This window comes from Myotis lucifugus, unplaced genomic scaffold (genome assembly GCF_000147115.1).
Source record: "Myotis lucifugus unplaced genomic scaffold, Myoluc2.0 scaffold_2522, whole genome shotgun sequence".
Classification (NCBI taxonomy): domain Eukaryota; kingdom Metazoa; phylum Chordata; class Mammalia; order Chiroptera; family Vespertilionidae; genus Myotis; species Myotis lucifugus.
In genome coordinates this window covers 1-8,796 of record NW_005873570.1, presented here as the reverse complement: position 1 = coordinate 8,796, position 8,796 = coordinate 1, and the positions used below count along the sequence as shown (strand labels likewise).

General features: G+C 48.3%; 1 pseudogene; it reads right to left on the bottom strand.

Moving 5' to 3' along the window:
* Window positions 1–1,173: 1,173 nt before the first annotated feature.
* On the bottom strand, window positions 1,174–2,237 carry LOC102432624 (annotated as a pseudogene).
* Window positions 2,238–8,796: the final 6,559 nt, after the last annotated feature.

Sequence of the window (8,796 nt, the reverse complement as noted above, 5' to 3'; positions counted from 1 at the left end):
GATCGATGATTTCTCATCATTGATGGGTGGCTTTTAAGTGTGGTCAATCTGAAGATACCCATGGTCAAGGCTCTGAGCATCCATCTGGGCCTTTCTGGGCCTTTCTCCAGCTTCTTGACAATGTGCTGGGGAGAGCGCTATACGGCACTCTGCTGCTTTCCCAGGCAAACCAGCCATCTCAGCTTCCTCTCCCGCCTCTAGGATTTGAGCGGTGGGTAGAGGTCATCGCAAGCAATAGTTCAATATGTTGGCTGCTTTTCAGAATCATGTGGTGTCTTTCTAAGAGTTGCCGTGGTCCATAGACCAATGGAAGTGCCAGCCTTCAGCTGGGACACAGATCCACACATGAAAGGCGTGGGGTGACGAGGGGGCAGTCAGGAGGAGGCTTGGCCCCAGCCCACCTTACCACAGACTCCTTCTCAGAATAATTGGTAAAAACACAAATACATAGAAAATAAAAAGAAATGCCATTATATTCACATAGAGTAATAAAAAATTAACAGTTTATTAGGTGAGCCAGTTTTCCATGTCACTAACAGTAATTTCAACCAGATATAATACTGTACTTATTGTACTGTAAATGAGATATAGCAGTGGGTCTAATGAGTGATATCATTTCAAAAGAGTGATAAACAATATTTCAAGATGTCTTCAGCAGCCGCAATGTAATCTCAATGTAATGTGACAGCTGGCGTTTCTTTTGGTGACAAGTCATAGCGCTACAGTGACTGGTTGCTTCCATTCATAACTTCCAGAGAGCATCGCCACCTGCTGGCCGTTGTTATGAATGCAAGCCCTCAGGCCCCACCCCAGATGGCTGTATCTCCCTCTTCCATAGGAAGAGCCAGCTCCACCCCCTTTCCATCTAAAGTAGAATGGTTTTCAATATGTGAGAATTTGGTAAGTGGAAGGTTATCTCATGTTAAAAAGGAAATTAAAAGCCCGGCTGGTGTGGCTCAGTGGAACAGAGCAGCGAACCCAGAAATGGGCCCAAGCCATTATGCTCAATTAGTATTTGACAAAGGAGGCAAGAACATACAACGGAGAAGAGACATTCTCTTCAATAATGGTGTTGGGATAATTGGACAGATACATGCAAAAAAATGAAACTAGACTTACATCATACACAAGAATAAATTCAAAATGGATAAAAGACTTAAATGTAAGTCATGAAACCATAAAAACCTTAAAAGAAGAAAACATAGGCAGCAAAAATATCAGACATTTCATGTAGCAGAATTTTCGCTGATACAACACCAAGGGCAAGGGAAACATAGGAGAGAATAAACAAATGGGACGACATCAAACTAAAATTGTCCTGCACAGCAAAAGAAACCATCCTCAAAATGAAAAGGGTTGGGAGACCATATTGCCCTAGAGCAAGTCCCACAAACCTCACCTCCTGGTCCCAGGTTCCCACCGCTAGGGGCAGACTGGGGCGGGGGGGGCATCAGATGTAGGTATGTATCCATCATATGCTCAACCAGGTCTGCACAGGGCAGGTGAGACAGCTCCTCTGGAAGTGACATGAGCAGGTGGAGGACCACAGCTGACTCAGCGGGGGAAAGCGCAGGGCCAGGGCAGCTGTGGGAGATGGATGACAGGTACTTGTAGATCTTTTCAAAATCCACTTCGAGGTCTCCCTCAGCAGAGCGGCCAGCAGCTGCTTCAGGGGTGGGGCCAGCAGCCTCAGGGCTCGGGTTCTCTTGTCTGCTAGGGGTGTTAAAGGGCAGTAGTTTTCCATGTGCCTGCATTGGCTTGGACGGCTTGGAGTACAGGAGGCTGACGGGCTCCACGGCCATGATGGTGAGCGCCTGTGAGAAAGCCACAGTCAGAGCTTCCTCCGGTGGGCCTGTGACCTTCTTAGCCAGATCCATCCACACCTCGATGGGAGCTGGGGGCTGTGTTTCCCGACGCCTTGGACCCTTTAGGCCACCTGGATGCACCTTCTGAATGGCTTCCCAGGCCACAGGGTTCTTGAGCTGCTGGAGGAAATCCCGAATCTCGGCCTCGCGCCGGCCCCGGGCAGCTCCCCGGCCAGCTCGGCGACGTCCGGCTCCGGCCGGCCCCGCGGCCAGCTCGGCGACGTCCGGCTCCGGCCGGCCCCGCGGCGTCTGCAGGAGTCGGAGCAGCTGCCCCTTCTCGAGGGCGCTCCAGACCGCGCCACGGGCCACGTCGCCCCCATAGCGCGCCGCGGGGTGGGGGTGGGGGTGGGGCAGCCTTGGTGGAGGCTTCATGCTGGCGAAGGCGGAGTTGGCGGGCCAGCCCCGCCCCTGGGGGCGGGGTTACGGAGCCCGCTGGGGCCCGCAAAGCACTAAAGTTGCTTTTTTGGGGGGGGATTTTTAAAATTCAAGTTTTATTATTTTTTTGTCACCATAGTAAATAATTCCTAGAGCGGGTCACTTCAACAGTACCCGGGAACCTCCTCAAACACCCCATTCCCCACACATGACTGTTACAGAGCGAGTCCCCCAGAGACAGACCACCGACTCATAGATGGTTTGAGCAAGCAAGCGTTTATTGAATTACAGATCCGGATCTGGTGTAACTGACACCGCAGCAGGCAATCGCCGGGCGAAGGGCAAAGGGGCAGTCCCTCCTTTTATCACCCCTCCCGACCTTGACTGCCCCCCGAGCGAGGGCCAGGCGGAATTCCTGGGATTTTGCTAAAGCTATTCTTCTCCCTGACAGGCTTTGCTCAGCTTCCTTCTTTCCCCAGATGCCTCCTGTGATTTGGACATGTTTTTCAAGTCTGGTCTGCCCCTATGTCTGATTCAAGCTATGTTCAATACCTGTCCACCCTGGTTGAGCCCCCCACCCTGCGATTTCTATCTCAATGACATTTAAGGAGGAAGAGAAAGAGACCGTGGCCGCTGCCTCTGCAGTACAAAAGGCAGTAAATCTTTCAAATCTGAAAAGCCAGGCTTTGGATTTTTGGAATCAGGCAAATTTATCATCATTCATTAGTCAGAACAAGCAGTAATAATAATAATAATAATAATAATAATAACAATAATAATAATAAAGCAGTTCTCAACTCCTATGTAAGGATTCGGGCCTCAACTACTACAGGACTCTTGGAAGTGGTGGGCTCACTTCAGCTCAGAGCGAAATGCTTAGGTATTACCGGCTTTCTGAAAGATTCGAGACAGAAAGGTAATAAAACAGTGGCATCCAGTGCTAACCACCTCAAAATGTTTGCAAAAGTGAGAAGGCCAAATCCGTTCCTTCTGTCATGTGGATCCCTTGAGGAGTCATCAGTGGCCCATGAAGACCTTTCCTAGACACAAGGCATAAATATATAAAAACACACATTGGTAGGTTACTAAATCTGACAGTGCTCTCTCAAACACAGCTCTGCTCAGTGGCTTTATTACTGCGCCTCTGCAACAAAACGGTGCCGCCGGTGGGTGACGAGTGACGTCAGGAACGCCAGAAGGAGGAAGTCAGAAAGCCCTTGGTGACAGGAACCTCCTGGCGCTGCAAACATTCCTCCAAGAACCTCTTGAGGCGTATGAAGGACCCCATCTGTCCCGGGCTTGTAATGGCTTCAATCCTGGGGCAGTAGTCCTCTTTGATGAGAAGCATCATCTTCCAGAACTGGGCCTGATACTCCTGGGGTCCAATCCCAGCGGGTCCAGGGGTCCCCAAAGGTGTGAACGGAGTCGGCGAAGAAGGAATGACACGAAGACAGCCTTCAGTTGATCAGCAGCCTAGTCAGGACCTCTAGCCAGGATCTCCAGCCAAAGTTCTGGTCGGAGTTCTGGTTAGGAACTGATCAGGATCTGATGTGGATCTGATGTTTATTGTCTTGTTACATCCATATTTATACCAGCCGATTTTAATCCTGTCAATTTCTATTACAAAGGTTAGGGCGTTTCTTATCTCCATTCCAGGGAGTAAAGATTATGTAGCTTAACTACCCGCCTGGCACTTAATTAAGGGGTTGTATCCCCTCCCTAACCTCAGGGAAAGATCCCCACCTGGGGAAACAACCTTTCTCGGAGAGGTGACCTTGGTTAAAACACATGGCGCTAAAGAGAGCAAACATATTAAGAACAATATGCTATATATGCCAGGTCCCTTGAAACATATGCTGTGCAGATGTTTCTTTCCTGCAGCGACTGTGTCAAGCAGCAAGGATGGACCGGCTCCCCGCAAATTCCCCCTTTTTTATTTTTTAAATGATAGCGCATGCAAATCAGTGACCACCTCAGATTGGGCTGTTTAAGACTTGGAAGAAGACTGGCAGGCAATGACAACAAGCATAGCTATAAACATAGTGGATGAAGCGCACAAGGAGCCCCGGTCCTTAGGAGGTTGCCGGCCTCTTCAGTCAAGAGATTTCAGCTGTCCTCAAGTTGTTGGTTTGATTGTCTTTGTTGGTCTGGCTAGCGGGTGGCATCACTGGCGACGGGCTTCCCGACGTGTCAGCGAGTTGAAGGGCTGCATCAAAGGGTCCATCAGGGCGGTGCTTGATGGTGGCATCGGCGTCCAAGGAGGAGCAAGCTGTGTTCTCTGGGTCAGCTGTTATGGAGGATGGAGGGTAGTAGAGAGAAAAAGAAAAGAAAGCAAAAGAACTACAAGGCATGGAAGCGTTCAGAAAAAAGAGGAAGAAGAAAGGGAAGAAGGCAGCATCCTGCTCCAGCCCTTTCTTTCAGCTGCCCCTTTCCCTGTGGTCCAAGGTAGAAATGGGAAACAAGTCCTGTTGCAGTGAAAGGGAAGCTGCTGTCAGCCAGGTCTCTTATCTAGGTACTGATCTCAGCTGGACCAAGTCTCTTTCTGTTCCCGTTCTGAGCTGGGCCAAGTCTCTATTCGTTATCTGGGTCCCTATCTGGGCTGGACATGGGAAGCGAGAAGCAGCCATGGGGAAAGGAGACCTTCCTCAGAAGGGGCGAGTGTTCAAGCCCCTGCACCATTGGGGGGGTGAGGATCTGTGCCCCACCTCTGTTGAACCCCAAGTTCTCTCCTACTGGCCCCTCTGTGACTGTGCCTGTCTTAGGTTGTTCCTCCCTGAGGAATCTTACCCGTCTTTGACTAACCAGCCAAGCTCCGGGGCCAAGCAGGGTAATGTGAGGTTCAGTTCTGTCTCCTTGGTAGTCTATGTCCCTCTGGCCTCCATGCCCAGCAACTGCCTTTGGATCCCCTCGCCTGCTGGCGGGGTCCCGGCATTGATCACATATCTTGGGGAACCCAGGTTTCTTCTCCAGAGAGAACCCAGCTCACTCCATTGGGCGAGAGACATATCCATGGTACCAGTCACCGTGACCTCAGCATAAACAGAGAACTTAGGCAACAGCTGTGGGCAATTGGATTGTGAGAAGATGGTCCCTCTTGACACAAGGGCAAGAGGGGCCAATATAGGACAAAGGAGAGTCCCGGGACAGGGCTTTCTCAGCCCAGGATGTCAGGCTCTTGGCACAAGACAACTCCACGTATGAGGCATATACCAAACACCCCCAGTCACGGCAGAAAAGGGGAGGTGCCCTTCCTGGAACAGTAGGGTAGGGAGATTCTAGAAAAGGCTGTGTTCAGGAGAGAAGGAGAAAGGCCCAAAGAACCAGCAAACAAGTAGTTAGATTTTTTTAAAAAAAGGAAAAAGGAAAGGAGATGTGGGGCAAAGCTGGGACATGTGGAAAGACAAAAAGGAGGCACATGTGATCCTTCCAATGGACAGGTTGTTCCAGCTCAGGGCTGCACATCTGCTGCAGATGGGCACTGGTCAGGTGTGCTAGGGTGAGGCGGAGACGGGGGCGGTGAGACATAAGGTCGGACTAGACGGTCTGGAATCCACACAGGTGAGTCTGCGTCCTGTGGAAATATACAAGCACATCCTCTCCCCCAGGTTAAAAGTACATCAGGTCCCTTCCAGGCTCCTGTAAGCAAGTCTCTCCATTTGACGAGGGCTTTAGGTTTAGTTAGATCAGGGTTCCAATGTCTGTACATCGGGGAATTTCCCTCAGAATCTACATTTAGTATATTAATTACAAATAGAGTATGTTGTAGAACATGATGAGGAGAGGAATATTTAAACTCATTTTCTTGTAATTTTTTTAACAGGAGTAAATCAAACACCGCTGGGGCTATATAATAGAACTCCCATTTGAGACAAGATATCTCTTCCCCATAATGTAAAGGGGATAGTCGTAATTACATAGGGACAGAATGTTCCTGAATGTTGATCTTCATCAGCCCAAGTTAAAATCTGAGAACTCTTTTTTACATTAGATGCCTTGCCTAGTCCTACTAGGGAAGTGGAGGTGGTGTGTGTGGGCCATGAAGAGGGCCAATCCTTCCCTGCTATGCAGAAACATCTGCTCCTGTATCCAATATACCTTCAATTGGTTTTCCCTGAATTTGTAAAATTTTTGTAGGTCTAGTAGCATGGATCTCTTGTATCCAAAATGCTGCATCACTAGATCCAAAGCCTCCGCCCCTCTAGCTTCCTGGGTAACAGCTGTCCCTATTTTATGTATTGGTAACAGGAGTAATTGGGCAATTCTCGGGTTGGGCTGAATCTGTATAGTTGTGGTGGGGTGGGGAAAGTAAAATCTGTATTTCTCCTGTGTAGTCTGCATCAACAACTCCTGGGATGACTAAGATCCCCTGTAACGAGGTGGAGCTCCGCCCTAATATTAATCCTACAGTTCCCTCAGGCAGCGGCCCAGACACTCCTGTAGGAATGGCTGCTACTGGCGAGTCTGGGTAGTATTGCGTGGGTGGTTGAATGGAGGTCCAATCCTGCACTGCCTGGGGTTGCTCTGAAGAGGTCACTGACGGATTGAAATTTGCAGCAGAGGGGTTGAGGGTCGATGCCCCTATTATTGCCGGGGCCTGGGGCCGGCCCCTTCTCAAGTTTCCCGATTGAGGTGATGGGATAGAACCTCCTTGGTAGCGGTTTGTGGGATTTAAAGGCCGACCATTTTTATGGTATTTCGATCTACATTCCTTTGCCCAATGAAATCCTTTCTGACATCGGGGACAAACGGTTTTTGGAGGATTAATATTATTCCCTGATGTATTTCCAGGCTGTCGAGGAGCTTTGCCATCTGGCTTGAGTATTATTATTTCTATTTGGGCATTCTCTGCTAAAACGCCCAGATAAGCCACAAGAGTAGCAGTTCATATTTCTTTTATTACCTATATTATTGCTGGCTTGTCCTATGCCCTGTACATATTGAGGGTATGTCTCCCCTTTGAGAGCTGCAGCTATAGCTACACCCTGTATAAATGCTGGACTTACATCAGCACACTGTTTTATAAAATCATTTATAGTTCCCGTTCTGCGAATCGGCCTTAATAAAGCCTGACAGGTATTATTAGCATTTTCAAAAGCCAGTTGTTTGATTAGAATATCGGCAGCCTCTTCATTATTGATTACTCTCTTGACTGCCTGTATGAGGCGAGAAAGGAAATCCTGATATGGTTCCTCGACCTTCTGTTTAATCTCTGTAAGGGAGGTTGTTTTTCCTGCCGTATAAGGTAGGGATTTCCAGGCATTTACTGCACAACTGGTTACTTTAATAAGTGCCTCTTTGGGCATATACATTTGCTCCTGAGCCGTGTTAAAATCACCTTCTCCTAATATCATGTCTAGGGTTACTCCTCCTCTGGAATTTTTGCTAGTGGCTACAGCTTTCTTAGCAAGATCATCATATTCAGTTTTCCATAATAAGTAATTGCCTCCTGAGAGACAGGATTTACAAACCTGTGACCAATCATAAGGAGTCATCCATTTATTGGCTAGGGTTTCTACCAAGGTTAGTGTGTAAGGAGCTAGAGGACCATATTCAGAGCAGGCCAATTTTAATTCTTTAAGTATTTTGTAAGGTATAGCCTCCCAGGTGGGGCTTTCGTCCTCATCAAACTCATTCTCATATGCAACTGGGAAGCAGAGTGAGAACTCAAGATCTCCATTAGCTTCAGCTTCTCTTATCGCCCTTTGAAATTTAGACATGGAGCTCCTAGGAGCCGCAGGACCTGGTTTAGGCTTCCTTTCTAATTTAGGGAGCCTGTTTTGAATGGGAGGGCCTCTCTCCTCTCTACTGACTGGAAAGGAACAATGATCATGTTTATGATATTTATTCTCCTTCCGATCAGTAGGCATAGCTAAATTGCTCTTAGATTGAGCTGGAGACAATAATGATGTGTCTTCTCTAGGTGGATCCGAGGGACTATTTAAAGTTTGAGAACGTTCAATAGTTTCTGCCTCTGGTGCCAAGGTGCCACGAATTGAATTCCAGAGGGAACAGCTTTTTGCTGGGACCTTCTCAGATCCATGGTAGCTGTAATAGTTCATTAATTGCTTTCCTACTTTAGTCCAAGTTTCTAAATTAACAGTTCCATCCTCAGGAAGCCATTGACATACATCTTCTATAAAACTTTCTGTCTGACTGGGAGTAACCTTAACTCCTCTGCTAGCAAGCATATGCGTTAAAACATTAATACAGACTCTTTTTTCTTTAGACTCAGTATGACCCATCTTGTCAATCTAAGTTCTGTACTAACTACCTGCTTACCCTACTTATCCTCTATAGGAGGGGTCTGCAGCACCCTATGGTGCAGTCCTATCCGTCCCAAGTACTTCCCAAGTATGCGGGGACTTACCTAAATGCCCCACGTTGGGCGCCAGTTGCTGGGGTCCAATCCCAGCGGGTCCAGGGGTCCCCAAAGGTGTGGACGGAGTCGGCGCAAAGAAGGAATGACACGGAGACAGCCTTCAGTTGATCAGCAGCCTAGTCAGGACCTCTAGCCAGGATCTCCAGCCAAAGTTCTGGTCGGAGTTCTGGTTAGGAA